The following is an 8,864-nucleotide window of genomic DNA, read 5'->3' on the forward strand; positions in this document are numbered from 1 at the left end:
ATGTCAGAGACACCCACAGCATGCATTGGCAGAGCAGAGCCTCACAGACAGAAATAAAATTTCACTCTATATTTGTTATCCAAAACTGGAGTGTTGAGGATAAAACTTATCCCAGAACCATGTTATATAGGAGAGAGGAATTTTCTTGTGAGAAGATGTGCTAATATCCATTTGACTGAGAGTCCATGGGGGCAGAGGACCTGTGTTAGGCTCAGAGATTATTTCATGCCAGAGATCTCCAGATCCCATGGAGAGCTCAGAGCACTGTACCTGATTTTCCTGTCACGGGCACCAGCTCCCACACTGGTCTGCCAATGCCACTGGATATAGAATCTCCATGAGAGGAGGTTTTCCATTGGCCAAAGTGCTAATATTACATTTTTGATGATCACTATCCTGTTTTCAACAGTTTCTTTCCAGCAACTTTGGGCTCAGACAGTCCTGCAGAATTGCCAGTTTCCCCTGTTAGACAACAAATCTCCCAGCTGAGCCCTGAGGGTTTCCTACCCCATCAGGGAGTCTGGTTATTTCTGCTTATGTCTCTGATCACATAAATCTACCCATTTCTCTACTGGATGATGTCTTTCATCCCCTTAAAAACAAATGCAAGACATCATTGGTCCTCATTATTTAATTTTCAAGGACGATTGTTGAATAAAGTTGTCAGGGGTGAATTAACTCATCCCCACTGTTGCAAACTTACAAATTAAGTTGAAAGAGACCTTAGCTTTTGAATATTGTTCCAGCACCAACTGTCTTCCAACTCAAACCTCTCTGCACTGTCACAACCTGTGATCTCTGCACACTCCTTGTTTTGTTTGGATCATGTTTAACCCCAATTTGTGCTGAAACGGAGCCACGCACGTGGCGTCATGGATATGGGCACAGTGATGGACAGATCCAGATGGCAATTCCAGGCATGGAGAAGGGTCAGGAAGCACACAGTTACCCCCATCAGCCAGGAGCTCATCTTCTCACAGACTGGACTACTTAGGAGGGAGCGCACGGTTAATGTAGAAATTAATCTGGGGTCGTGACGAAGCAGAAGGGAGCTGCTGCACGTTTGAGTGAGTTTGTGCATGTGCCTGGCAGCGCTGCCTGTGTTCTGCAAGAGCTCTTTGCAATATGTATTTTGGACTCTGCCTTTTAAGCCCATTAAGTGTGAGAAGCAGTTATACGCCGGAGCTAAATCGAGAAATTAACTCCTACTGCACATCTTCCTCACATTAATTTATGTGCTCAGTGAATGTTGGGCTAATGAATGGTCATGAGTTGGCCATTCCTTATTCTAAGGAACTTTAATCACATAAAGATAAGTGGTACAGTTTCTCCTGTGATACTCACATGTGGGTTTTGAGCTGTCCTGGGCTAGCAGTGCTTCAGAAAACATTTGATCCACTTCTTGGAATTTGGGTTCTTTGTTGGGACTATCCACAGGGGAAGCTCTTGTTTGACAAAGATAACAGACCTTGGAAACCAAGACAGTAGCAGTAACATCTGGAAGCACATGGAAGCCTCCAGTCGTGAGGAACAAAGGTAAGTGCCTTTATCACAATTTTGCTAACTTGTTCTATGTTGTTTCTCTCCACATTTCTCCCCAGATGCATCTTCTCTCCTTGTTTCTTTGCATAAATATCATCCTGGCAATATCTCAGTTGTGGTTCACACACTGTGGCATGGACAACTGCCAGCATCACCAGCACCATCTTTGCAGATGGGGAAAAACAGAGACAAAATCATACTGGAGTTACACAGTGCCACTCAGCAAGGCCATGGGAGGTGGAGAAGTAGAAAGACATCTTTGCTTTGCTATGACCAGGTGGAAGAGAGGTGAAGTAAATTCATTCTGAGCAGAATAAAATCAGAATGGTTGGATTTCCTGGTAAGAGGTCCATCAGTCTCTTTTCCCAGTGGCCAGGCACATTAAGCAGGAATAGTGAGGTACAACATGACTCAACTGCACTTCCAGGCACTCGCTGCTAATTTTCCCTCAAGCCTGAGCACCACACACTGGCTGCCAGGTCAGGAACATGAATGATCAGGGAATGATCAGGACAAGCACAGAAAGTGTGGCCAAATGGCAAATACCTTCTGAGCTGTGGAACACTGTCACTCAGAGTTGGGTTGTGACACTGCCTGGGGCTGGCATGGTGCCTGCAGAGCCGTGCTGAGCACCCCCAGGAAGCTGGTTGGAGTTTACAGCTGGTACTGAAGCAGGAGGACAAGCTGGCTTATTGTAAGTGGAGTAAAAAATGTTGCTTTAAAGGAAATTCTGATGCAGCCAGACTGTCACAAGGCACAGGCTGAGTGTGTGTTATCAGCTCCATTGCTGGACACTGCCACTGCCAAAGTCTGTGGGACATCTGCAGGGACACAAAGAGCGTTCCTGCAGTCAGATATAGCAGCTCACCTGAGAAGGCCCATAATAGGTTTTTAATTACTCTCATTAAACCACTGGGGAAGGGCTGTCCATCCCCTTAGGGCAGAACAGGGCTCAGCAGCCCAGCCCAGCAGGGTCACAGGAGGACACCTGTGCCTTGTCCTTACATCCACCGAGTCTGATTGTGTGCACATTCCCTGAACCATAGGAGAATCCAGTCTGACTGGAATTCTTGTGAGAACAGGCTTTCCTTGTGAGTGCTGGAGCAGGTCTCCCAGCCCTGGCTGCACCACGTCTTTTTAAGCATGACATCCTACAGTGCCGGGACAAGTGTGCTTCCAAGTGGCCTCCCAGCTGGGAAATGGCCATTTACAGGGGTATGTTACAAGCCAGACATTCTCTTCCACCAGGAGCTATCTGCCTGAAATCATCCTGTCTGTGTGATGTACCTGTCCCTCTCCACCACAGAGTTACACAACGCTCCTCTCTGCTATTTATTGTCTGTGACTGAATGTCTCACGTGTGGCTGGGCTGGAATTTGGGGTTTTGCTGAGGACACGAAACCAAAATGCTTTATTCTAGCATTTGATGTCTTTGCCTGCCCCCATGGCATGGGCTGCCCTTTGCTGCACATCCCACTCTGCTCCCTAAGGGTCACCCAGGCACGAGGAGAAGGGCAGGAATTTTGTGCAGTTTAAAATGTCGTATCAAAGTAAGGAATTCATCCCGGCCCAGAAACACAGGCTTGAGACTGCTTATACTTCATTCATGATTATCTCTGAGGTCAAGGTCCCTGGTAGCAGGATAGCATTCACAAAGCTCCTTGGGCCCTGCCTGTGCCACTGACCTCCCCTGTAGCCTGAGGCAAGTCACTTCTTTCTTTAGGATTCCTGTTTCCCCTTCCACCTTCCCTTCCTTTGCCTGAACAGTGTGTGCTCAAGGCCAGGAGTATTTCCAAGAAAATTTATCTTGCCTGGAGCGACAGAGCCCTGATTTCACTGGGGGCCTGAGCTACTGCAGCACAGAAGAAAGAGCTCGTTCCCACCTCTGTGTCCCACAAAGTGATTTGGCAGCAGGATGAAGTTAATGAGCAAGCGACACTGTCTTGCCATCAATGTCATGGGAGAATGAGGGATGAGATGTGTCTGCTTACCTGGGATGCCTTTCAGCTCCTGAGCACCAACCCTGTAGTTTTGGAAATAAATGAGGAAGAGTCTTTGTCTGGAGTCCCAAGGTGTCCATCCAGCAGCACAGGCAGTGGACCTGTGTGAGCAGCTTGCACCAGCAATTGGAGCAAGAATCGGCATCAGAGGATGCTTGGGAAGCAGGATTAATAGAACAGGATTAATAGAACCCAATGGGAGACAAGCTGCATCATTATGTGCTGATGGCATGACCAGGGCTTCTCAACAACAGCACAGGGGTGTTTTTGGGGGGCTCTTCCTCTGATTTGAGTGCTAGCCATCATTCAATCATAAAACACTCTCAGGTGTTGACAGGTGGAAAGTAGAAATTCTTTAAGGAAAGATTCCAAGACAGTTTGAGCACTCCTCGAGGACAGTCACTACAGTGGGAGGTCATGCTAATTGCTGAAATCAAGGTGATCTGAAGAAACATTGGCAGTCCCGTCCTGCAGTCACCTTCAGCACAGCAAGATCCCAAAATCCTGCTCCCAGAGCATTGGACCATGTGCCAGCTCCTGCAGCCGTCTCCGAAAAGGATGCTTCAAGAGCACAGTTCATTATAAATTGATGCCCACGTGAACATGCATTCCCACTACCTGAGGTAATTATAAACCCTCTTCTGTTAAAAATTCCTGGCAAGACTCCTCTGTTTCCTTCCTTAAACCAAGTCCTCTAAGTCAGAGGACTTAGAGCAGAGCTAAAAATGAGCTTATATTCAACATTATCCTCATTTCAACAGGGGTTCCCGAATTCACACACTCTGCATCCTCAAATGCTGCAAGGAAGGTGATGCACAGTTGCCTCATGTGATCAGTGTTAGTTACACATTTTAACAGACAGTGAAATGTGAACAGGAATTGTGCAAAGACAAACCCATGTAATTACAACGTTAAATATTGTGATAGCTGAACCAAAACAAACCTGACAAAACCCAGGCTTCTGACTTGCAACCCGTGACTGAAGCAATTCAGCAGACTGGAAAAAGTCTGGGATTCAGAGTTTGATTTTATTTAGGTTTTTTTGTCATCTTGGAGCAGTACAATTTCTGAGTACAAGCCAGAGCAGTTGTCTGGAAGAGTGGCCACTCCTTTCCCTCCTTGGAAGCTAATGGCTCATCTACCAATTCAGCAGGAGTCAGGAGATAGTCATCTTACTGTAATATCTTTTGTCTTTCTCCACCAGCACTTCATTGATGGGCAATTTTTCCAAACAACAGCAAAATTGCAGTGCCTGCTCCTCTGTCAATAAATTCCATTATTTCACATGGAGCTTGGCTACCATAGCTAGAAAATGCTGAAGTGATTACATTGAGGAACTACAGATCTGTGGCCTGAGCACTCTATAAATCTATGGACAAAGTTTGATAAAGCACATTGATACTTTATCTGACAGGAGCCTGTCTAGATTTATGGGGCTTAAAGCTGCTTGCACTGTCATCCTTGATTCAATTAATGCAAAAGCAGTTCCCATCTTCACAGTTCTTACTTGTTGGGCAAAATGTGAACTTGACATTCTTCCCCTACTTTAATGAGTAAAATATAAAGTGATGGAATCAGCTAAAGAGTAATAGCAAGGCTCTGGAGCGGGGACAGAAATGCAGTGGTGTTCTCCATGTTAATGTGCTGGGATCCGTGGAGGATTTCCTCCAGTCTTGGGGTGCTATCAGTTTTCCCCTTAGTCTTTTGTAGTCTTAATTATAAGCAGCAAAATCAGATTAAATTGGAGCACGTTTTAAAAAATCTTGTGTTTTTTTATTGGCTTCAAACTGGCCAGGACTGAGTCATTGAGAGGCAGAGAAAGAGCAGGTTATGCTTTGGGACAACAGGGATGTGGCTTGTGGGAGAGGGGCTTTCATTACTAGAGGGGGGTGAAATGGGACCTTTAGGGTCCATTCTATTGTTATGTGATTCTACAGAAGTCTCTGTCTCCTTCAAACACCTGCAACACAGCACTCCTGACTCTGTCTTGATTTGCTTTTTCATGCAGAAAGTGTCTCTTAAACACTTGCTGTTACATTGATATGTCAGACCCACTTCTACATCCTTTCAAGGCCCAAAATCCTGCTGGTGTGAGATTCTGTGAGTGTTTCCTGTTGGATGCAGAGGAGGCTTGGAGCAGTGTGTGGTACCTACAGGAACAAGCCCTGCTGATGCTGTGCACTGCACTTCTGTGTGTTTCGCTGTGGGGAAATCCAGGAAAGGGATTGACCTGCCAGATTAGGAATATTTGCTGTGATTTCTGCCCAAGAAGAGGGAGTTTCTCCCAGCCATGCCTCACCTGAGGAGAGTTTGAGGACTGAAGTGACACTTGAGAAGGGCCCAGGCTTCACAATGTCCCCGGGGCAGGGAGCAGCTCACCCCAGAGCATCGCTGCCATCCTGGGGACCTCGCCTGCATCCCCTGCCATGGTGTAACTCTTCCATGCTCCCTGGCAGGAAAGCAATTTACTGCAATTTACTATAAATCATCATAAAAGCCCTTCTCTTGTGACACACTCAGTCAGAAACCCTAAAGATGACTGACAGGATCTTCATAAATATTTATGACCTCTAAAAAAAGATTGAAAGAAAGAAAAGTTAAATTCTTCCCCTCAGTGAAGTTTGACAGTGGAGATTTCTCTGCAGCATCCAGGTCTGCCCTTGTGCTGGCACAGCAGAAGGGGCCTCACCCTGCCCTGCCCAGGAAAGCAGTCCCCCAAAAAAAACCCATCCCCAAAGCAGGGGGGTGCAGAGAGCCCAGCCCTGCCAACTTGGCCGTGGTGACAGAGGGATGTCCCCATGCCCAGTCCCACTGCTGCTGCACTCAGGTATCAAATCCAGAGGAAACCTGGAGAGACTGGAAGTGCAAGAGGCATTTAAAGTCCTAAAAAATTGCCCAAAGTAGGCAAAGCTGCTTCTCTAATGGCCTTTGCACAGGGCTGCTGCACTTCATAGTTTCTTTTTACAGTGAGGAAGCAAATCATGACCTAGGGAGGGTCCTTTAAGGCCAGTTCTCCCAAGAGAAATCAGCCCACAGGCATTTGAGCCGTTCATTAAAGCATCTGAGGCTGATTAGGATTTTATATCCATGTTATTTTGCTACTTTGACTTCTGCTCGTGTTCAGTTTATAAATATTGTGACATTTACTGCTGCTAGTTTTGGAGAATAGGTTAGAACCGACCAAAGACACAAACAGTCTGTGTTGCAGAGTCAAGCCAGGAAAGGAAATTTGAATATGGAAAATTAAGTGAATATTCCTCAGATGAAACTGTCTCCCAACCATAAGTCATGTGATAATAAATCTCAGTTGAGTGACAACAATATTAACAAACTGAAAAAAAGATTGATGTGCATCACAGGTCCATGAATGCAAAATAAAAGGGAAAGGCTTGCTAGTCTGTGATAGGCAAAGTATAAATATGTATCACTTGGTTCTAAAGTGAGTTATGATTACATTTTCCTACTTGTACCTGGAATCTGTAGAGGTTATTCATCTTATCCCTGGATCAGCCATGACAGTTATGGCCATGCGCTGCATACGGCACAGATACCTGCTCAGCAGATAAATCAGCAGCCATGAAGGGACCTGTTGTTATCAATTTGATCGTCAGAATAAATATACAAATATGTGTACAGCATTGTTGTCACCGAGAACAATTTCCCTTCTTCTCGCCGATACATTTTTAAGAGGTCGTTCCGAGAGCCGCTTTCTGACAATGCCAGGGGGAAACAGAGGAGAGCGATGATCAGGCAGGAGGACTGGATTTATGGACTGTTGTCTATTTTATTTTAAAAGAGGGGAAACAAAAACCCATCCTCTTTCTTCTAGCACCACTTGTCCTCGGTGTGCAGCGCTGGCTGTGTGCAGCGGGCAGGGGAGGGAAGAGGCTGTGGGGAGTTACGGTCAGTGAACATCTGTAAGAGGAAACCATTCCTGATGAGGCTGAGAGTGCTATTGCCTCTCCACTGGTGCTAAAGAGCTAAAGGTTTTATGATGCAGCAGAGACTGTGGTTTAATCCTGATTTACCACGGCAGTTCAGCCAGGAGGAGAGCTCAGCCAGGGCTCAGCCGGGACCTGCTGGCCGCACAGCCTGTGGAGGGGCTGGGGAGCCAGGGGAGATTCCTTCCCCTTTATTTGCAAGTCAGATCAGTGACAGGCACAGGATATGGGAATACTGGGACTCTGCACCACTGCCTGCAGTGTCTGAGCAGGGGGACGTCGGGTCCTGCTGGGACCTGAGCGCAGGACAAGAGGGACGCTGTCCTGGAGCAGTCTGTCCTCCCTGGGCAGCTTTGGACAGGTCACTCATCCACATCAACCCAGGTCCTGCTCCTGGGGTTGCTGTGGGAGACGGGCCCTCAGAGCCCCAGCTCCTGTCAGCTGTCCCTCCTTGCAGAACTACAGCAGGAGGAGATACGGCAGCAGAGACACCAGTGCCTCCCAACATCGATATCCCAGCAAAATGGGAAGGAATTAAAACAACTCCAGTGCTATAAAAGGCATCTGCCTGTGTGCACTGACCTCAGCCCAGGTCTTTGGTCCCAGAATGAGCAAACAAGGCCTGTAATACTGACAGGTACTGAAGTTAAGATGTTGAATTCATGCTTTACCTTCCTTGTTTCAATGGCTTTGTCAGGGACTGAAAGGGTTCATGCCTTAAACGTTGTTATAGAGTTCTGCTCATACAGAAAAAACTGCATAAAGAAGCCACAACCACACAAACCCACCCCTCCTTGGAGAGGCCTGACTGGAACTTTGGACTGGATAAGATAAAGGGGACACTACTGTTCATTCATCTCGGGATGAGGGAGAAGAATGCACCCACAAGAGGGCCAAAGCCAGCAGCTGTGCTGAGAATCATCTCTGGCTGGGTTTGGGCAGGGGGAGCCCACAGAGGCCAGGTTTATACAGGCTGCCCCCAGCTGAGGCTGGGGTTGGAGGTTTTGGGTGTGTGGTGTAACCTCTGTCAGAGGCACTGAACACCCATCCTCCCTTACACAACAGCTGTGAAACCCCCAAACCCCAGCAGCATCCATGGCACATTCCCACATGCCATAATCCACAAAAAAACCCCAGAGTTCTCCCCAGACTCATTCCTGAGGCCTTGCACCACACATGCACCTTGCATGATCACAAAGTGATCTGAAAACAGACCCAGAGCAAGAGAGAGTGTCCAGCTGTCCCCCCAGGGAGGTACCTGGGCATTCCCACCTGGCCTGAGCATTTATTAATCCACTGGATTCCGTGATTTCAGGGAACCCTCACCTCCAAGACCAGCTTGAGACGATCATCAGGACACCAGTGGGATCCACAGAGTGAT

The 8,864-nt window shown here is 47.1% G+C and overlaps 1 long non-coding RNA gene across 1 annotated transcript; it reads left to right on the forward strand.

The window, feature by feature from the left end:
- The first annotated feature begins 937 nt into the window (after positions 1–937).
- Positions 938–1,875, forward strand: LOC111937156 (uncharacterized). The gene is made up of 2 exons (XR_002868461.2): positions 938–1,067; positions 1,602–1,875. It is a non-coding gene; the product is annotated as an uncharacterized LOC111937156 (long non-coding RNA).
- Positions 1,876–8,864: the final 6,989 nt, after the last annotated feature.

This window comes from Cyanistes caeruleus, chromosome 20 (assembly GCF_971803275.1).
Source record: "Cyanistes caeruleus chromosome 20, bCyaCae1.hap1.1, whole genome shotgun sequence".
NCBI lineage: Eukaryota > Metazoa > Chordata > Aves > Passeriformes > Paridae > Cyanistes > Cyanistes caeruleus.